A 22,852-nucleotide genomic window follows, 5' to 3' on the forward strand; every position below is an offset into this window, starting at 1 on the left:
ATAAATGTGTATGTAAATATGTATTGTGCATGTATGTGCATGTAAATGTGTATTACACATCTCTGCATATGTATGTGTGCAAATATACAACTATGAGTATGTACATAAATGTGTATATGTACATCCATGTGTATATATGTGTGCACATCTATGTGCCTGTATATGTGTATATGTACATGTATGTGCATACAAATGTTTATTCATATGTATATGTGTGCATGTGTACATGTATATGCATGTGATTGTGTATGTGTGTATACATATGCATATGTGCATTTGCATGTATAAATATGCATGTGTATGTGTGTGTGTGTGTGTGTGTGTGTGTGTACATTTATGAGCCATGGGTTAAAGCCTTGGTTGCTCTACCACAAATGACTTTGGAGTTAATAGGATGCTTCCTCTCCCAGGGCCAGCAGTAACAAGCAACCACTGTGTACAGAGCGTGGGAGAAAGCTCCAGCTTTTCAGAACAACTCTGAGCAAAGGCATCAGCGGTGGGCCCTATGTAGATGACCACATAAGGTCTGGTCCAATCCAGCCATATGGTTAGAAACAAGTTGTTATTAATAATATCTGGACAGCTCAGTGCAGATCACACTGTCAGGCTCTAGGTAAGGGAGGCACCTTGTGGGGAAAAGCAGATTATGTGGGAAGAGTCTAGAAGTTATAAATACCAAGACTTTATCAGACATCGCCCTCCCCACATTAGTTCTTAGACTTTTCCCAGTCCTAGTCACGGAGACTCCCTTGTTTGCTGGCTTGTTAGCTTGATATAGGGTCTCATGTGGTCCTGACTGGCCTCAAGCTGTAGCTGGGGCTGGCCTTGAACTCCCAACGGTCAGGTTACAAGCACGCACCACCACACCCAGTTCCTCATGCGGGTGTTTGTTATCAGTCAGAGCAGGCGATGGCCAGGGGAAGAGACCGTCAGAGGAGTGGGCCAGAGCACTTGTGAAACTCTTTCAACACACCAGCATGCTCTGCAAACAGGAAACTTTCAGCGAGCAGCATGCTCGCTGCCTGTGGGTGCAGCTAGGCTACTCAAAAGCACCTCCCACATCAGACTTGCTGTGCCCCATTTTCCACCCTTGAAACAGGGGCCAGGAAAGTGAAGCCCAGAGGTTACTGTGTGACAAAAGTCATATAGGTCCTGCTGGGGTGGTTTCTGAAGGAGCGACCAGAAAGAGAACAAAATGCATCCACTCTGCTGAGAAATGCAACAGGGTCTACAGAACTTCTCTGGTGTGGTGGCCACCTCAAGGGCAGGCCACCGAGAGGGGCTGCTTCGGACAAAACCTCCCTGAGGAATCAGAAGTCAGTGTGGCCAACATTTAAAAACAAACAGATTCAATAAATAGCACCAGAGAAAAACAAACTAAGAGGTTTCTTGGAACAACTTCTCTTCTGGGACCAAATTTTCCCTCCTCCTGTATCCTTCATCCAAAGGGAATATACATACATACATGCATACATATATACATACATACATAAATGTATGTATGTAAAAGAGGAAGATGATGAAGTCAGGCAGATGGCTCTGTGGGTAAAGGTTTGTCATACAAGCGTGGGGTTCTGAATTCAATCCCCAATACCCACACAAAACTAGGCACGCCTATAGTCCCAGCACTGGGGAAGTAGAGACAAGGAAATCCCTGGTCCAGCTGAATCAATGGACTTAGACAGAGACACCAAGCAAAGAGCAGGTTGCTGGAAGCAGCCAGGCCCGTCCACTTTCAAAATGTGCGCCTAGATGTATGGCCAGCAAAGAAGACAGGAGTTCCCTAATTCCATTTCCACTCACTGTCCCCAAGAAGTCCGTTAGTCCCTAAAAGATTTCCTTCCCCATACACAGTTCACATTTGACAGAGAGACCCTGTTAGAGGGAAGGATCGCAACATTGTATCAATCTTGAAAAACACTGCTTTGGAATATTTCACACTAGGCTGACTTTTACCCAGCAAACCTTCCCCTGATGCAGCAATTGAAACTGACCACAGACAGCATCAGTGGGAGTCCCAGTTCAGTCTCGGTTGTGATAGGCAATTGTGGCCAAACAAAGCTTAGGAAGGAAAGGGTTTATTTCAGTTTACAGTTTCTAATTCGTCGTTAAGAGAAGTCGAGGCAGGAGCCTAGGAGCCAGAACTGTAGCAGGGACCTGCTTGCTGGCTTGCTCACTATGGCTCCCTCATCCACCTTTCTTATATAAGCCAGAATCACCTGCCCAGGCATGGCATCGCCCATGGTAGGCTAAGCCTTTCTGTATTAATACTTAATTAAGGAAATGCCCCCAGGGCATGTCCAAAGACCCACCTGATGGAGGCAATTTCCAGATGCTAGATTGTATCAAGTAGACAAAATCAGCCAGGATAGTGGGGGAGCATTCAGGCACATCCGACATCACTTGGACACAACCCTGGCACTCACTCCCAGATTATTACAGGAAATAGCCATTGTTGACTACGTAGTAACTATAGCTCCCTATAGACACCATTTCTCACATGCTTGTGTCCCTCGTGGCTCAATTATGGTCTAATATTCACTTAGGAGATGAGTGGTTCCCTGGGTTATCGCAAATGAAAGTCACCTCGTTCTATCTGCAGCTGGCAAAGCCCCCTGTTTAGTAAACATTAATAACTGAATTTTAAGCTGTTTTCTGTGAACCCTCAAGAAGGAGGGCGGCTGGAACTACTTCAGGAACTAAACGGCTTCCAGTCATGTTTCCTCCATGTCCCATTCATGCTCTACGGCGTGGAGGAGCTTCAAGAGGGAGGAAGGGAGGCAAGGACCACCACACAGAATGACTGTTTCCTAACTCCAGAGTCTGCTGTGCTCTGTGTGTGCCCCTAGGGCTCATGTGTTAGTGACCTAACCTTCAATGTCACGGGCCGGTTGGATGTGAGAGGTCGGTTGGGATCTCCAAAAAAATGATTAGGTGAAAGGTCTCTGTCCCAGTAAGCAACAGAATGCAAGTAAACCAGTTTGTTAGTGTGTGAGTAGGACCCTAACAGAACAGCAATGTGGACTCCCTCCTGTCCCCCCACCATCTGCCCAGGCACGAGCAAACCTCAGCAGATGTGGTCCCTCTCTTGGACTTCACAGCCTCCAGAATGGCAATTCAAATACACTGCTGTGTGTGAGAAGTGTCCCGTTCTCCAGGCTACTTTTAGAGCAGCATAGAATCCAAGTGAACAAAAGCTCGGAGGCAAGAAAAGCCCAGTAGAACCTGAGCTCCGCAGATTGCTGCAGACCCAGCCCCCTCCCAGGACTCTGAGGACGTGGTTTCACTGGACCAGATGGCCCTGCCTGCCTCCCTCCCTCAGCTTCCTGCGGCCTCCTCAGTCGCTTTTTCATATTCCAACATAGCATCAGCACCCCTGCCCACCTACCTGTTCATGGTTCCCCTGTGCCATGACACAGGACTCTTTGCACAATGCTAATGCTCCTAAACTGTACACATCTTGAGGGCAGATGCCCAGCCTATACTTCTGGAAGCTGCCAGCAGCTTGCAAGGAACCAGGCACAAAATAAGCTCTCGACAGAGCTATGAGGAATGAATGGATGTGTGAATGAATGAATGAATGAATGAATGAATGAATGAGGGAGCAAATGGACAGACAGAGTCCCGTATTCATTCCGATATTAATTCCTTCCTCTTTATGAAGCCTGCCCAGCTTTCAAATAACCAGTCAATTCTATCTCTGAGTGTGTAACCTCGGTGAGTGTGGGCATCACTGCCAGATACCAGCATCACCCAGAGGCTCCCAAGTGCTTCCGTTTTCCCAAAGCGGCAGGTTCGTCCCTGAATGAATGAGAAAGCATTTGGTTCTGGGATGCCATGGACAAGCTCTCTGTCACAGAGTAGCACACAGAAGTGCATCCTGTGTTCTCAACCAGCACCTTGTCTTTCAGCCATCTACCTGGACTCTCTATGGCTGTGTTTCCTATGGGATCTACTGGTTTGTGACACTACATTTGTCTTCTGAAAGGAAAATTCTTAATTTTGTCAATAACAAGGGCAGAAGAGATCACTGGTGTTGCTGTTGTTCTTGGGGTGAGCATCCATCACAACCCTTCGAGATACTGCATGAATTTTTAGCCACTCCAAATGAGTGAGGCAGGAACATCCAAGGAAGCACTCTCTTCTTCTTCTTCTTCTTCTTCTTCTTCTTCTTCTTCTTCTTCTTCTTCTTCTTCTTCTTCTTCTTCTTCTTCTTCTTCTTCTTCTTCTTCCTCCTCCCTCTCCCTCCTCCTCCTCCTCCTCCTCCTCCTTCTTCTTCTTCTTCTTCTTCTTCTCTCTCTCTCTCTCTCTCTCTCTCTCTCTCTCTCTCTCTCTCCCCCCCCCCTCTGTTTTCCCTTGTCTGACCCACTTCATTGGCTGGACCTCCTTCTTCTCTGACATTAGTTTCTTTATTGTTACTCTCACTGATCCATCTGTACACCAATTTGAAAATCTTAGTTTATTGATGAATGAGTCGACTTTTAACCTCTACAGCTTCCTGTGCCATTTCATTTCCAAGGTTTGGTCCGCTTCTTAATCTTGGATAAATCCTAACTTCCCATATTCTGACTCAAGTTGGTTCTGATCTATGTGACAAGAAAACATGTTCTTGAAAACTCACCAGCATGCACTCTGGATTTGATGAGCAGGAAGTGGGACCAGGCTCTGTCCATGATATGTGGTGCTGCTGCCACCAAGAGATGACCGGTCTCACTCTCCCACCACCTGCGCCCCTCCCCAGAGCCCCAAAAACAAAAAAGACCTGAATGCCAACTGAAACGAAGAGGCTCTGATGGCCACCAAGTGTCCGTGGTGACCACTGTCTCTCTAACAGGCCCTTGATCAAATCCAAATCCTGGACTCACTTTAGAAATGAGAAAGCTGAGCAGGGAAATGGGGAAAGACAAGGTACCTGTGTCTGGGAAGAGGCACTGGGTTCATGACATCAAACGTGACTTTGAATTCTGGATTTCCTAACTGCTGGTCATGGGACTTGGGAGAGGGAGTGCCAACCAACAACAGTCTCGGTTATTCAGATGTAAAAAAGCAATAATAACAATAACAACAGCAAACATCTACCCCACAGGAATGTGTGTATGCGAAGATGAAGATCTCACGAAGAGTCTCCAGGGCCTAGCACACAACACACTATGTAGATAAGCTATATTATCTCTTCTTATCTAGCTATATCTTTAACCAATTATCAGTTCTGGGAAGTAGATACCACTCCTAAATCATTACCCATCCGAGAGAGGATTTATTGAGTGCTGGCGAATCCCTGTTGTTAAATTCATACTTGGATCCAACTTGCTGTCATCTCAAAGGGATTCTGATGAATGCAAGACATTGATGGGCAAAGATATGAACTTTTCATTTTCTTTTCGTACCAAGAATTCTGGGGTTGTTTTGAAACCTCCATACAGCTGCTTACTTCTTACAAAAACAATTGCAGTCAAACGCAGGAAGGGGTTTGGAGACCAGATTGGAGGATTGTCGTAATGCATGTGTGACAGGGTGTACAAGAAAGCTATGGGACCAGAGACAGGCAAGGGCAGTGGGTTGCCAAGGTAACCATTGGCTGACAGTCAGGGTCTCTCCTAGGGCTTCACACTTAAACACCACACTATACCCGGCAAGACTGGTAACCTGTTGCCTGGGCAGCGTAGAGGTAGAGTGTGGCTACATACGCACACAGGTTCAAAACCCAGTTCTGCTTTAAAACAGGAGGCAGTTAGAGTCCAAGTGAAATCTTTCATTTGGAAAGGCTGGGAAATCCAAGTGCTCCCCTACATCCGTGTGGGAAAGTATTGCTGAAGCATCTAATGGAGAAGACATAGCAAGGCCACCCTCTTCCGACGGTCCCAACAATAAACTAAGATGCAATTGCACCAGTTTATTCTGGGGAACCAATGATATTATTAGGCTACTTATAGAGCAATGGACGAGGGGCTACAGGCAGGAGAAAAGATGGCCTTAAAGCAACCATACTGTAAAGTGTGACTATATAAAGTTATGACTATATAGGTGATTATGACTTTATACATTAAGACTGGATAGATGAAGCCCCATCCCCTACTCCTTTCCAAACTATGTACTATATACTCTATATACAGACTATATACTCTAGATCTTCCCAGAGACCAAGTGAAATCAGGGCAGAATTTCACACAATTAGTAGAGAGCGGTAGCTGGATACTGAGGTAAAGGTCCCATGGCCCTCGCTAGCCCCTCCTTCCAGGACGGAATGCTAACAAGGCCAGCTATGGTGATCATCTGCAGCAACTCCAACTGAACTCCAGAAGGGCGTGTCTTGGAGGATAGTCTTCTTCAACACAAAGAAACACAATGCAGGCGTCTTCCACATCAAAGGCATTTTCTGCAAAGTACCTGAGTGTGGGAGAAGGCATATAAAGTGTCACACAAAAAATACAGGTGTCGAGACAGCCATGTCTTACTCGGCAGAGGAGAGGCATCAATGCCAGACGGGTATGAAGTGAGCCAGGCATGAGCCAGGCAAGCTATGATAGACGCTTCTACAGTGTGGGCAGAAATCAGAGAGAGATGGCAAATTAAAGTCTGTTGACGAGCCCTACAAATGGGGCGGGAGCAATGAAGGGCTCTACCTAGCTACTGTGCTTATGAGAATCACAACAAGGACCAGCATGGTCCGATAATCCTAAAGGGAACCAGAGTAGCAAACAAACTTAGGCAGTAACCAACAGTTCTCTAATTAGGGCCACTCATGGAGAAGGAAATCTTGCCTGGTACTAGACATGTAGACAACCATCTGGGGCTAGCAAAGCATTGGATCCTGGAGAAGATCCTACAGTAGCCGCTTTACTAACCCAGCATAATCTCTGACTGCATCCTAATTATTTATTCTTGTGCCTGTTAAGTTGGAAGTGTAGCCCCCAGGCCTGGGAGTTGTATTGGTCTGGACTCCAAATCCCAGCATGCCAAGTCCTGACCACTCCCACGGGGTATCCCAAAGGAGAAACATGTGGTCTCGTCCCCCCACCCCCCACCCTCCACCCCCATCACACCCCCACCACACCCCCATGGTCGTGTTAGTGGCCTCCCAGTTCTCCCTCAGGGCCACCCTAGAGGGCAGTAATCCCATTAAACCTGGATATTTTTTAATTTGGCTTGTGATTTGACTTGATTGGGATTTTTACATCGGCAGAGAGCTCGCGCGTTAGGAAAAATTCCTAACAGTGCCCATCTCATCAAGAAATCTTCTCTTTGCAACAGACAGAAAACATCACGGAAAACTACAACCTATCAAAATTGTAAAGCAGTGGAGCCCAGTCTCACTGATACATCTACGAAACAACTTCCACACCTCAGGCTGAGGGACCATAGCGGGAGAGGGCTCAGAGTCAGAGAAACGGGGAGTTTACTGTAAAAATTATGTCTCCTAGAAAGGTCAGAAACCATACCCATGAAGTCTCACCAAAATGGCTGCCTAAACACAACCCAAACATGTTTGACACCAATAGGCGTGCTGGCACGGAAAGGAAAAACCTCAGGAGACCTCCAACTCGACACAAAGAACTACGGGCAGCTAAGGAAGGCTGAGAGTAAGAGGAGCAGTTTCCCCAGGGAAGAGCGCACCAGTTGGTTATCTGATAACAAATGATCAGCCCTGAAATCAGGCACGGAATGAGTAACATTAAACGGACTGAGCAGACCGTGTGTGTGTGCATATGCATGTAACAGCAATTAAAGCAAAAGTGGCTGTGAATTTGAAAAGGAGTAAAGGGGGGTACATGTGATGATTTGGAGAAAGGAAGTGGAAAATGATGTGATTATATTGTACCTCAAAAATACTTTTAAAATACTTGAAAATTTTAAAAAGGAAGAGATCAAATAAAACTTCAAACTTGGGAAAGCAAAATGAGATGGCTCACCCCGTGAAAGCATTCACCTGGCCACCTGAGTTTGACTCCCGGAATCCCATGGAGGTGGCAGGAGAGAACTGACCCCACAAAGTTGTCCTCTGACCGCCACGCATGCACCATGGTACATATGCCCACACCCCACAACATTCCTGCACACTCACAGGTCACTAACACTAACCTTCTTACATTCAAGTTTATTCAAAATCACACTTGGCAAATGTTGGTTCTTCAAATTTGGGAACATTGAATAGGGGAAATGTTTATGAAAACCAGGTTTTCCCTCCCGAGAAGAGGAAAACTGCCAAAGGGTAGGTTCCCCGTGTGACCGTGACTCCCTGCACACACCGCTTCGGTCACCTTTGTGACCCCTTCTAAATACACCTTGTTGGCACCCGCTGCTGAGAAAACAGAGACTACGGAATTTGAAATTTTGATTGAAGAATACCAAGCCTGAAAAATGAAACAGCCCAATTACAACCTACACACGGGCTAGGGAGACAACTAAGGGGTAAGCCCTAGCTGAGCAAGCATGAAGAAGGGAGTTTGGCTATCCAGCACTCACATAAATGTTGAGTGTGTGATGACCCACCTGTCATTCCGGTCTCAGAAGGAGATCACCAGAGCAAGCTCACTAAGACTAGCCAGCAGGTAAGCTGGGTTTGATTGGGTGACCTTGCCTAAGGGAAAAGGTGGGGGAAATATGAAAGATGGGTTCCAACATCAACCTTGGGCTTCCACATGTATGTGCACACATGCACATACACACAACACACACACACACGTACTGACACACGCACATGCCAACACACATAAAGAGACACACACAAGTGAAAATAGGAGAAAACCATATACTTTCTGACACCAGAGTCCCCACCCATCTTCGGCTTGGCATCTTCTCGAATAAGTTCACTTCTAACTGCACAATTATTTCTGTTATTCACAATGCCCCACCTATGTCTGAGAAAACCTGAAACAGCCACACACACAAACACGCAGACACCAGCTGCCCAGAGAGAGCTTCCAGAGACAGTGAGGGTGCTGTGATTCTTACCAAGTCCAAGAAAGACACAAAGACCCAACCCCTATAGCAGGACCGTCTCCACCCACCAGACAGCTCAGGACTAGGAATGGTGATGCCAGCAAGATAAACTTAAGGAGGAACCCACACTATCAGTAATCAAGAAAAATGACGTTTTAAAAATAAAACATAATGCAAAAAAATCCAGGGGGAAGAAGCTATCGATTTCCATAGAGACTAACACAGACTGCTGTTGACTTCTTTGGTAACCCAGAGTTATGACCCAGGGTTTCAGTCAGTGTGGTTCCCATGGCCCTGTGGCCTTGGTGTGCATTCTAGATGTCTTTGCAGCCGGGACAGTGATGACAGTGGACAGTGCTGGACTTCATAGCTACTTTATTACAGAATTTCTGTTCTTTTTCTCCATTTTGAGCCAAACTATGAGGAGCATTTCAACAAGCACACATGAAGTATGTGGTTCTTCCTTTGATCTTGGACCCCAGCATGCAGCTCCAACCTCTACCTGGTATCACTTTGCTATTGTAGAAAGGAGACCTGAAGCTGAACTCGGAGAACATTAGAGGGCATTAGCAAATTCACTGCTTCCTGTGGGTTAACCCCTTCCACACTTCCTCGGCAAGTTGCTCTTAGCTACAGCACACTTTGCAAACGGGAGACACTGTGAGTTTTAAATGACCTTAACAATGTCGAAATGACCTTGTGACCCGCATGTAGCAGTGAACTGCCCAGACGTGAAAGTGAAACTTGTTCTTTATTAACGGGGACACTGATAATTACTTTGACAACAGTAGCGAGAGGCTGGAAGGCTAGAGGCCCAGTACAGGAGGATGTAACCAGACTAGAGTCATTTGCATTTAAAAGGTTGCAAGAGCAATTAGCACCTCATTAATATGACATGAATGCAAATTTACAGAGCTCCCTTACAGTGACCTCTGACTCTTTCTGCCCAGCCAAGGAATGCAGTCTATTAGGAAACACCACTAGGAGATGCCCATGCAGCCAGAGAGGGAGCAGTTCCCCTGCCCAGCCTGTTTGAAGAGGTCCAGATAAGAGACTTCACTCAGGGCTTGAGTGGCCACTTAACAGAGACCCGGGCCGCCCTGTCAGATGAAAGAGGCTGTGGGAACTCTACAGCCACTGTAGGCTGTGTTCAGTGAGGAGCTTGGCTGTCTGCTGTGCGTGACAGGAAGGTGACAGAATGCAGCCGCACCGAGGTGGCCCTCAGAAGAGCTGCTTCCATGCTGAGAAGGCAGAGGCGGGCAGGGGACTGCACAGTTGAGGGTTTTTTTTTTTCCATCAAAACCCCACAGCTGATGATCAAAGCAATCACCTTAAATAATTGATTTCCTTACATCAATACTGAAAAAGGGGGAGAAAGGAAGAAAGAAACCCCTTCTGAGGGTTATGAATAGTGGGAGATATAATCACACCACCAGACATGAGAGGTGCTTTGGAGAGATGAGGTCTGAATGCCCGAGGGTGTGATTAGGGCATCTTACATCAAAGGACTGTGTCCTAAAATAACTCGCCCTGAAATACATTGTAAATAGCACCACAGATTAGACTATCCCCCAACCCTAAGAACATCTTTCTTCCCCTCACATTTATCACTAGCCTGACAAGTCAGGAGGGGAAGAGAAGAAAATATCAGAAGGAAAAGGGGATAATTGGAGACAATTACTTCCTGTAGGTACAATGTCCACTGCTACTGCAACCTCTGAAACCAACACACACACACACACACACACACACACACAAATACACTCACAAACATAAGCTAACACACACACAATACATGCACAAACACATATACAAACACACAAATATGTTTGCAAACCAACACACAAATACTTTCATGCATATTTAAGAATCTACCAAATATAATAAAAATCACACAAGCATGCAGAGAACTACATACAAAATATGCTCACATGTATACAAGTTCACAAACACATACTCTCACATGCAAACACATACCAACATACAAACACACAGAACCTGTGCCAGGATATGCCTCCACCCACAGTGATGGGTATTCCCTATCATGTCGGTGTGGTTACGGTTTTATGGCAGTCAGTCCAGAGACATGGAGGCAACAGCCCCTGAGCCCAGATCCTATGTGGTATCTCTCCAATTGCATGGTGACCCATGATGGAAATCAAACAGTTTTGAAGGGAATGTTGGGCTGTGTGTGTTCAAACAGTGCCAGGCACCATGGGTGGTTGTGAACAAGCATCCTCTAGGAGAGATGCTACATGGGGAATGAGACAGACAGCTCCCAGCAGGCTTTCACAGCCGTCGCCAGATAGAAAGAACTAAGCGGAGCGCTGGTGCCTCCAAAGGGTGAGCACATTTCAGCAGCACCAAGGGGAACAAGAGGCAGCCTACCCTGGAAGGAGAAACCAGTGTGAACAGGAACACAAAGCTGCAGCCAGAACACAGTTCAGAGGCCACGGTGAGAGGTGTCCGTATGGAGCAAAGTGACAAAGGAAGTGGAACATGGCCAGGAGCACGAGTCACAGCTGGAGCTTGGTGGTCACTAAGATGGGCCCCAGGATGTCTCCAATGGAGGTGAGTCTGAGAACCCCACGATCACTTGCTTCCTCTGTGAGGACCCTGTTACTCATGTCCTAAAGACCTGGCCACTTTCACCACTCTGTCCTGCGGTGGGATAACCCTTTTGTTTGCTGTGAATGTGTTTTATTACCATTGGTTAATAAAGAAACTGCTTTGATAGCAAGGCAGGATAGAGTCAGGTGGGAAATCCAGGCAGAGAAACAGGGAGAAGGGCGGAGCCAGGAGAGATGCCAGAGAGCCACCTGGAGCCGTAAGATATGGTAGAAAACGGGTAACGTCATGAAGTAATGTGGCAAAATATAGATTAATAGAAATGGGTCAACTTAAATTGAAAAAGCTAGTTAGTAATAAGCCTGAACAACAGGCCAAACAGTTTGTAATTAATATTAAGCCTCTGAGTTATTATTTTAAAAGTGGCTGTGGCACCGGGTGGGACAAAAAAAAAAACTTCCTTTTACACTGTCCCCTGTGTCTGCCTCACTGGGTCCGCATAGTTCTGTCTTCATAGGCACTGAACTGGAAAAGAACCAGGGTAATGCCATGTATTGGTGAGCCAGAAGAATGGCCAGGTATATCACAGAATACCCCATGACTGAAGAAGAGCTCCATAAAACCTCAACAGAGAGAAGATCCTGCTGGAGAGCAGAGTCACCCAACTCACGAGAGCCAAATTCCTCAAGGAACATCACAAAATGTGTGGTTTTCAGTCTGCTGAGTACTTTATTAGGAAAAAGTTTGCTTTTCCCTAAATATATATATACTCAGAACTACATGAATAAAAAGGTAAATTCCCTAATGTGTGTTTGTGTGAACAGGATTTTCATACATCACCTGGCCTGAGTGTCTTGGATGTGGATATTCGATAGGAGAGAGTGCGCTCAGGCACCTGAGAAGAGGTCACATTAGAACTCGTGAAACACACAGTCAAGGTTAACAAGGTGACCAGGGCAACCAACCTCTGTTTAACCACAGTGGCTTCCAACAGCATTCCTCATACCACTCTCCCCATTCAAGTAGCTAGATGTCGAGGCCAACAAGTCTCCCAGCAGGACTAGCACTTCAGGCAGGCAGAGAGGAAGAAAGGAGCAAGATTTTGTGTTCTTTACGTGAAAATGCACTTTGGTATCTTGTGGAACGGAGGATAGTTTAAACGCAAAAGTATGCGGGGATAGACAAAGACTTCACAGACTCCATAAGTAAAAAGAAACTGGGAAGGGAGACAAGAGAATCAGGAGAACTTCGAGCTGGAGAACCCTAAGGACCTTCGTGGAGAGAGTCCCAACAGTTAGAGAAGCTCAGAGGACTGATAGGAAGCTCCCAGAAGGATGGATACTAAAACAACCTGAGGAAAATGTTGACGCAAAGCTAAGAGTTCCCAGAATGGGACTAGCCTTCAATCCTTCCAACTTTCTGAAGCCCCGGAAGTGTTAAAGAAGACAGAACAGCTAGCATAACCCATGGTCCAAAGATGTGGAAAGCAGTTAGAGAGAGAGAGAGAGAGAGAGAGAGAGAGAGAGAGAGAGAGACCCCCAGAGACAGGCTGCATGCAAGACCAGCCATCAACAGATGGCAGTGGGGCAGACAACCTTCCGATTTCTATCTGTCACCCAAGCCCAGGTCTGCAGCAGTGGATTTCACCAGTGCTTCTCTTCCCACAGACACAGCAAGGAGGATCCCTGCCCACGACCCTGATTTAGGGTCAATATCTACCAGAAGAAAAGCATTAACTCTAATAAGGACCATAAACACCTCATCACTCTTGATTGGCAGCCAAGACCAACAGGACAAGTAATTTTCAGTAGTGGGAATAATGCCCCACCCCCAAAATGAATCTACATCCAATTCCCAGACCCTACAAGTATCACCGTCGATGGGACCTGGCAGGAGTGACTAAGGATCCTGACAATAGGCAGTCATTCTGGGTTATCCGTCGAGGCCCTAAATGCTTCCTTGGGTGTCCATCTGAAAGGGCGTAGGGGAGACCAAGGAGAAATAGTGTGGTTGTAGGGGAAGCCACAAGCTAAGGAATGACAGCGGCCACCAGAAGGCAGTAGAGTCTGGGAAGGCGTCCCATCAAGAGTTCCCTGAGAGAATGAAGCTCTAGATACCCTGACTTCAGGTCTCCTGGTCCTTGCTCCAGACCTTTGATGTTTAGAACTGAGACAGAATAACCATTGGACACCAAGATGGGTGGTTTATCAAGACAGCAATGGGAACTTAACAAGTCTTTAGACGGGGTCTCATGTAACCAACCCAGGCTGGCCTCAAAGTCTCTAAGTAGTGGAGGATGAGTTCGTGGGCATCCTCCAGCCTCTCTCCTTCCCGGTTGCTGCCATCACCATAATGTACCACTACACCCAGTTTTGGGGGTGCTTAACTTTGACTCTAGGACAGTGGTTCTCAACCTGTGGGCAACGACCCCTTTGGGAGTAAAAGGGCCCTTTCGCAGGGGTCACCTAAGACCACTGGAAAACACAGACATTTACAGTATGATTCATAACAGTTATGAAGTAAATGAAAATAACTTTATGGCTGGGGGTCACCGCAGCATGAGGAACAGTATTAAAGGTTCGCAGCGTTAGGAAGGCTGAGAACCGCCTCTCTAGGACTTTCTGCGTGTTAGGGAACCGTTCTACTGACCAAGCTACATGCCATCTTTAACAAACTATCGGTAAGTGTCAGCTCCCATGACCAACTGGGCCGATGGCATTGACACCAAAGCAGACTGCGTCCTCAGACAAGGAAAGACTGTAGTGTCCTTATGAGGGAATCAGTCAGATCTGTATAAAATCCCAGCCCAAAGGATGAGAGTTAGAAAAAGATTCCCATCGTGCCTCAGTGCTGGAGCGGGAGAAGTCAAGTACACCTGTTTTCACTCATCCTCTCTTTTCATTGCCTGTCCTTTTTGTTTGGGCTGTTTGTTGCTGTTGTCGCTGCTGCTGTTGCTGTTGTTTTGAGTTTGCAACAGAGAGCCCCAAAAGTGCACTGGCCATCAGACACTAAGGTGTAAACCTACCACCCCTTCCATGACTCACACACTATGGGTAGACTTGGCTTGGCTTGGGGCATCACTTTCCCAAGGACGGAAATCAAGCTTGTCTGTTTCTCAGAGTGGGCAAATGTAATTAAATGAATATGCTCCAAGGGAAATCTGCAGGAGACACACGGGAGAGAAGAAAGCTTCAGACATTGCCCCGCCTCATTGCAAGCCATAGGGCCAGATAGCTACTCCCAGGGGAGGCCCTTTCGCTGCCGCTTCTGTTGCTGCTGTTTGTCGTTGTCATTTTAAAAATCTGGCCCTAAAGGGCTGTTTACATGTGTCAATCCTGACCTTCGGCATCCTGAAGGACCTGTGGTGACCCTGGAGTGTCTAGATACAGGACTGAGGTGAAGGGAAGGCAAAGACTGAGACCCAGGCCCCACCACGGTGAGGCCGAAATGGGTGGAAACACGGATTCCACTTCCAGGGAGCACTTTTCAAAGAAGGGGCCAGCCAGACTGCCTCCCAAACTTGCATGTGAGCTGTCTAACTCACTATGGTGGCGCTACCACTCAGTGACGAAAGATCGGGAGTGTGGATGTGAAAATTAAACACCGGGAATGCGCAAGTTTCCGGCAAACAAAAGATTAATTACTATATGCATTGACTTCTGCATAGAAACAGATCTCAGGCCTGCCTGCTTCTCTGTGATTTCCCGTCAAAGGGCTAAAGCTAAAAGCATGAGTTTTCCATGGTGAAGTTTTTTGTTTTTTTTTTAATGTGAAGAAACACATGCAGTTGGCAACATTTCCTATCCATGATGCCTCAGTGGGCAGCATGCTGGAAACCACCTCTATACAGGACTCTGTATCAGAATCTAAATTCCTAACTGGATCATTTACACTCTACTTGTTCAACAGCACACTTAAAATACTAACGAGTGTTCTTAAAAATTGATGTAAATGGGTGTGTCATGCATGACACAAGGGCATCTTAATGATAGATCACACTCCCCCAAGGTGGGCCCATGAGAGTAGACCATTTATGACCTCAGAGGGCAGTGGTTCTCAACCTTCCTAATGCTGAGACCCTTTAATACAGTTCCTTATGTGACCCCCAAACATAAAATTATTCTCATTAGTACTTCATAACTGTAATTTTGCTACTTGAATTAATCCTAATGAACCCCTGCAAAAAGGTCATTCAAACCCCCAAAGAGGTCATGACCCACTGGTTGAGAACCATGGTCATGGGGTCTTAGTTTACAAGCGTGTACTCTGTGATGCTTTCAATGTAACAAAAGATGGTCAGGCTCTGGTTCTGAGATGTGCGTCTTCCACACCTGCAGGCAGACCCTGAAGAAACCTGGAGGTACAGAGAGACTGAGTCACAGGGCACACCTGGAAATCCCAGCCTCCGCAAGGCAACCCCACACTGAAGAGATTAAACAGAACCTTCCCATTTGTGCTTCCCAAACTAAAGCCTGCTGTGGGGGTAGGGATGAACAAATACTGAAGAAAAGAAGAGAAAAAGAGAAGGAGGGAGGGAGGGAGGAGAGAAGGAAGAAGGGAGGAAGGAAGGAAAAGAAAAGTTGGGAAGGAAAGAAGAGGAGAAAGTGAGAGGGTAAGGGAAGAAGAAAGGGAGGGGGGAAGGGAGGAATGGGTAAAATGACTGATACAGGGTGAGGCAGAGCATAGCTTATTCTGTTAGAATATGAAGACATTGCCGTACAGCCCAGCGGTTAGAAACATGGCTTTATTTATTCCTTAATTTGTTGGTGAGAAATAAAGGATTGTATAATTTCTAAAAATCTCGTCGGGAAGAAACGTCAGCGTCTATGAAACAAGGATGCTACATCACTTAGCAGATTCTTCCGATTGCGTCTTCATCTCCACTCAACTGCTTAGCCGCTTTCGTCCTTTCAAATGGTGAGTTTGAATCTTAGGAACCCAGCTCCCAGGAAGACCCTTTCTCCTGGCCCCCTACTCTCCAAGCCTCTTCTCTCCACAGCTGCTGCAACCCAGGCCAGTCCCCGCTTCAGCAGGACAAGCAAGTGACATCCCCGCCCCTCCACAGACACATGCGGGGTTCACAGCGGTGTTGGAGAGCAAAATGCCCACGTGCCGTGCACTCCTCATCAGAACAGGTATGAGCAGGGATCTCTTTTCCACCACCCTAAGATATCCATCCCTGCTGTCTCAGGTGGAGTTTCTATTGCTGTGAGGAGACACCATGACCATGGCAACTCTCATAAAGGAAAACATTTAACTGAGGTGGCTCGCTTACAGCTTACAGTTCAGAGGTTCAATCCATTATCATCATGGCGGGAAGCATGGTGGTGTGCAGGCAGACATGGTACTGGGGAAGTAGCTGAGAGTCCAACATCTTTCTTCAGGCAACAGGAAGTGAAGTGAGACACTGGGTAGTATCCTGAGCATATATGAGACCTCAAACTCGACCTCTAGAATAACACACCTACTCCAACAAGGCCACACCTCCTAATAGTGTCACTTCCTATGAGCTTGTTGTAGGGGGAGCAATTACATTCAAACTATCATACCTGCTCCTTAGAGGACAACCAGAAATTGCCATTTTGGTGGCGTTGCATGTAGGGCAAGGCCAGAAGAGGACCCAGAACTGGAATAGGTGCTATGCCGGAAGCCCTCATCAGATTACAGAGGGCAGCTGCTAGCTCTCCCTATGGTGGAACAAGCAGAGCTCAGAGACAGAAACACACACACTGTTGAGAACCAGACCCTGGGACACCGGTGAGTGCTAGGAAGAGGTCCTTCTAAAGACAAGGGAATTAAAAGGTTGCTGAGTGGGCCATCTCCTAGGAAAAGATAAAGAAAGACCAAGAGTTCCTCACCACCAAATTGGGCTGAACACATGTCGACTCTGTTTCTCTGAGAGAGAGAAACAGAGCAAGCTAAGAAAGACCAAGAGTTCCTAACCACCAAATTAGGGTGAACACATGTCGACTCTGGACCCCCTGCAAGGAGAGAGAGAGACACAGAGCAAGCTTCAAGGCCCAAGAAGACGAGCAGCATACAGAACAGATCAGGTCTCTGAAGACATCGGTTCAAGACGGGACAATTACAGCGCTGAAACAGAGAGATTCATTAACGCACACCTCCTCTCCATGACACTGGGCGTTTAATTCTGACAGAGAACTGGAGCTGTGCTGAAGGCAATGATGCCCAGTGCGCAAGGTGGAAAACCAGGATGTCATCCAGACAGTGAAGAGGCGGGAAACTCCTGGGCTCACCATACTCCAGAGCAGACGGTCATGTTAGGTGGAAACTGTGGGTCAACTGCAGGTCAGGAGACCAAGTGTGTTCTTTGTGTATGGGGATAGGGTGCCTACATGTGTGTGTTTGGAGGGGTATGGACACATGTGTGGAAGCCAGAGTTTGACCTCAGATGTCTTCCTTGATCACTCTCCACCTTATTTTTTGAGTTCAGGTTTCTCACTGAACCTGGAGCTCAATGACTTGGTTACACCAGCCGGCCATCAAATTCCAAGGATTCCCCCCCCCCCTTCCTGTCTTAGCTTATCAGCATGAGAATCACAGACAAATGCTACTTACCCAGCACTGACATATTGCATATCACATTCCGGTCCATTTTCCCAGACATCAAGAGCATCCTTCAATATTAGCCCCAAACCACTTCACTTGTGAAGTTGATGAAGAAGCCATTGTTCAAAGGAACACAGCTGAATGGACCAGTGGTGGCCATACTGAATTATAGAACAGGACTCCCTAATGGAAGCCAGTGTCATTTTTACTTAGAAGTGAGGTAGGTACCATAACAATGAGCAGGGAGCCTGGGGTGGTAGCCAGAAAACCCTCCAAGGAAGGACTCTACAGCAAACACACCCAGGAATGTGATCTGGGAAGCCCGAGAAGGCAAAGCTACATACCCCCAAAATACTTTTTTTTTCCCCAAGGGGGAAAAATGATCAAGAAGCTGAAAGAATCTTCCCAATAAAATGTCAGCTCTGGAGCTGCTGTCTAAGCCAGGCAGTTTTCGAAGCAAGAATCCGCTGACTAGGGAGGAGTGACCAGAGGACTGGTCCCATAGACTACAGTCAGGGTACTATCAATGGTTTCCATAGTTCTTCCATAGAGACCCACAGTCCTGACGTCAGGAGATGGCTTACTGAAGAATGTGATGGTGTAGACACTCTGAGACGACACAGAGAGCTGGAGATCTGAGGCACTGAGGGACGTCACTGGTGACTGAGTCCTCTGGTAAGGGGGCCAGTGTGTGGAGAATGGTTTAATGAAAGTAGCTAAGTCTGGGTCAGAGTGACTCCCCTTGGTCTACAGACCCGCAGCGGACATTCCCTCAGCCCCAAATGTATGACTCAACGGGACTTGGGGATGTGTCAGAATGGAAGCACTGAAGCCCTGGAGCAAGTGATCAGAAGGGGCCAAGTGGAAAAGATCAAGCCTCTGAAAAGCTCCACCCAACCCGCACAGCCCCATGGCTCCACCCCCACTGGCCTCTAATACCCCATAGCTCTGCCCCTATGGCTCTCTCAACGCCCCTCCCACCCCAATGGCTTCACCCCCACCGCCCCCATGGCTCTGCCCCATGGCTCCCTCAACACCCCTCCCACACCCCAATAGTTCCACCCCCACTGGCCCCTAATACCCCCTTACCAACCCCATGGCTCCACGATGAATCTAGGATCACCTTGTCTCTGAGGGAGCTTCTAACTTGGATTAATTGAGGTGGGAGAAGCCACCTTAAATGTGAGATCTCAGACTGAGTATAAAGGAGGAAGTGAGCGAGCACCGGCATCCATCCCTCCCTGCTTCCCGTCTTGCATGCCATATGCCCAGCTGCCTCATGCTCCTGTTGCCACGCCCTCCCCACCAGGAAGGACTGTCTCTCAAAGTAAACCCAAGCCCAAGTCATTTCAGAAGGGTATTTTTGTCACAGCAATGAGACAAACGTGCATCAAGATAGGAAATCAAAACACCAGCATATCCCAGAAGAGAATATCAGACACCTAGAGCCTTGATGGACATTGAATCTAACAGAATCGGTGAGCTCCAGGTTCAGGGAGAGAACAGCCTCTTTCTAAGGTTGCTCTCACTGTGAGCTGAGCATGAGGCTGATCATAGAGATCTGAGGCCGCCGGCTTTGCAGAGAGTCAAAGCTGAGGGCTGCCGAAAAATGTCTCCAAGACAGAAACATGTACTGTATGACTGAGAGCCTGGAAAGTCTAGAACAGCAGCTTTCCAACAACACTTTCACAGGGGTCACCTAAGACCATCAGAAAACACAGATTTACAGTACAATTCATAACAGTAGCAAAATTACAGTTAGTAAATGGCAATGGAAACAATTTTATGGTTGGGCGTCACCACAACATGAGGAACTGTATTAAAGGGGTCACGGCCTTAGGAAGGCTGAGAATCACTGACCTAAAACTAAAAATGCATTATCTCTTCTATAAATGGTGTGTCAGTCAGGGTTTCTATTGCTGTGGTGAAACACCATAACCAAACGCAACTTGGGGAGAAGAATGTTTAATTGACTCACAGCAGATTTTAAATCACTTGATCAAAAAAAAAATTACTTAAATACGTAAGGCTACAAATGAATTTTTAAAATCTATGATCAGCAATAATCACCACATGCGAAAGGGGGAATAAGACAGGTAGACACTTATGTTTTGTTCCTCAGGACAGGGTTTCTCTGTGCAGTCCTGACTACCCTGGAACTCTCTCTGTCGACCATGCTGGCCTGGGACGCAGAGATCCGCCTGCCAATGCCTCTCCCATGCTAGGATTAAAGGTGTGCGCCACGACGCCCACATCAGATGCTAGATTCTTCACTTTTCCCAAAGAAGAATTCAAACACAGCAAGACTGCAAACCAAGAATAATTTTAGGTGAAGTGATGATGTCCCCTGGGAGACTCTAAAGCTAAGGTGCTTATCTCTGTGGACACTGAGGACGGGATGCCCGCTTGCTTTTATTTGGTACCCTTCTCTTTTTAAAGCATATTATTTTAAAGAAAAAATTTTAAATCAGCGTCAATTTTCCTGTTAGGAAAGAAACAACTGAAGGATGGTGTGTGTGGAAAATGTTCTAGAAGCTTATTAATAGACGTCAGTAACAAAGCGTGGCGCTGGAAACAATGAACATTTTAAATTCTGAAAAGCCTCGAAGTTTCCTCAATTTGCAAACCTCCCTTGAAAGTGTTCCTCCAAGTCCGACTTCTCAGACGCACTACTAACTTCAAATTATAAAAATCTTACCTGTAATTGGAGCCAGCTGCAACCTTTTTGACAAGGACTAATTGCCGATAATGATTTAAGTGCCGTGAATTCGCCTGCCACAATTGTTTTAAATAGGGAACCCTCTTCACGGCTTTCTCCGAACAGAAGCGCTAATCTTTGCTGCTGACTTATCAAATCCTCCAGTCAGCTGTTTGCCATCATTTTTCACGAGCTGATAACGAGTTTATTAGAGTCATAATGTGCAGGTGGGAGAATAAAGGTCTCGTTTGATGGCACTGGAATTTCATCGAACATTTCTACATGGGAAAAGTTGGCACGAGCCTTAGCCCGGGCTAAGTAGAGGAAGACAACAGAGGTATTTTTTTTTTTTGAGTGTTCTCTCCGTCTCCTCCGCCCCCCCCCCCACCTCCAGGGTAATGGAAGGTAAGCATTTGTCTAACGAGACTAACTCTGAGTTTTACAGCACAGCCAACCCAGAGCCTATGAGGTTGTCCTTTCTGCCTGCTACATACATATCGGAACCTCACGGCCTGGGGACCTGCTCAGGACTGGCTGGCACTTCAGGAATGGAGTCATTCTTCATGACCTGGCTTCTGATACCTACCCAACTCCCCACCCATACCGCTCCCAACATATCCATCTGATTCTCTTCTTCTATGTGACTTCACTTCTGTTTAACTACACCGACACTCCTGTCCTGGCCTCTGGTTGCCAGAAGAGTGGTTTGGCAGCGTAGATACCAAAGTTAGTGGGGTCCTTGACATTATGATTCTGCCTCTAAGGATTTAATCCTGCAAAAGCAAGAACGGAGCTTGTGCAAACTTTTAGTGCGGATTCTAAACTGAGACCGTTCTGGAGTGGGGACCGTCACAGGTCGCAGTGGGATCCCTGGACATCTGGGTTCACTGCAGGGACAATGGCATTCAAGAGTGTACTCTCCAGCCGTTCATCTAAGTGTTTTCAGCTTCTGACTTCACGTTTGAACACGGGAATCCCAGGACCTACCTCATCTGTTCTGCCAGGATTTAAAGAGCTCCACTCGAAACTACCTGGCCCAGCGCCCAGCAATTTGTAAATACTTGATAAATGATACGTGGCAATAATAGTAATAACAATAATGACCACGGTCATTACTCTAAACCATAAAATTCAGGCTGAAGAGGAAGATGGACTTTTTGGAAAAACTACATAATCTACGGGAATTAGATGAGAAACAAAACAGAAGCTATCCCTGCTCTGTCTGGGGACTGCAAGCACAAGAGAAATTTAATTACCGAAGTTCAACATTAATGATGATTACTCCAAACGGTAGAACGATGATGCTTTCCTTTCCCTTCTTTTTATAAAGATTTCTAAAATACAAAGGGTATTTCTGAAAGCCAGCTTGCTGTTTTAGATTAGCCCAATTCCTACAACTCTCAAAACGTGAAATATCACCTACCCCAGCATTGCCACTCCACCAATAAAGAGCAAATAACAGACCCCCAAAAAGGAGAGCTGACCCCCTAACCCTAAAGCCTTCTCCCCATACTCTTGCCCTCCCCCATGGCTTGCGGAAAATGAGCATCAGAAACCTGGTTTCCTGAGACTCATGGTGCAATGGTACCTGGGCATCCCATAGAATGAGATCTGCCTTGGCTCTCATCTATTCCAGATGCATGGCACTGTGCCTAGAACATGGTAAGAACTTGAATAGTCGTCGATTGAATGCATGTAAGCATATCAGGCCTCTACACACCAGAGCGATTGCCATCTGCTCCCACAAGAGCCAGGAGAGCCGCCATGATGGTCGAGTCCTAGAGAAGTGACCCACAGAACTGAATATGACTTGGGAGAGAGGCTGGGTCATTTTTTGGCAAAGTCAAGAGTCTAAATGATATGACAGGAGAATTGAGGAAGAAGTAAACCACAAAGATACCCACTCTTCCACTGACGTGCAGGTCAGTGCAGGAGACCAGCTATGGGGACACGGTTTAAGATAAATGGTTGAGAGCTGCCCATGGCTTAATGGGTCTCTCTTTTTGGGTGACATTTGCATTTCTGTCCCTGGGGCCTCCACCTGTGCCCCTCAGTTCTAGGGGAGCAGCAGGCAAT

At 46.7% G+C, this 22,852-nt stretch overlaps 1 long non-coding RNA gene across 2 annotated transcripts in view; it reads right to left on the reverse strand.

The window, feature by feature from the left end:
• Window positions 1-5,234: 5,234 nt before the first annotated feature.
• Window positions 5,235-22,852, reverse strand: part of LOC125404084 (uncharacterized) — a 36,400-nt gene continuing 18,782 nt past the window's right edge. The window contains exons 1-2 of one of the 2 annotated variants that reach the window (XR_015737992.1): window positions 20,777-20,901; window positions 5,235-6,387 (exon numbers count right to left, since the gene is read on the reverse strand). This is a non-coding gene — a long non-coding RNA (uncharacterized LOC125404084). Of the gene's footprint in view, window positions 6,388-20,776; window positions 20,902-22,852 lie in introns of those variants that run through there. The other variant, XR_007233176.3, reaches the window with a different exon arrangement.

This window comes from Myodes glareolus, chromosome 6 (genome assembly GCF_982192425.1).
Source record: "Myodes glareolus chromosome 6, mMyoGla1.1, whole genome shotgun sequence".
Taxonomy (NCBI): Eukaryota; Metazoa; Chordata; class Mammalia; order Rodentia; family Cricetidae; genus Myodes; species Myodes glareolus.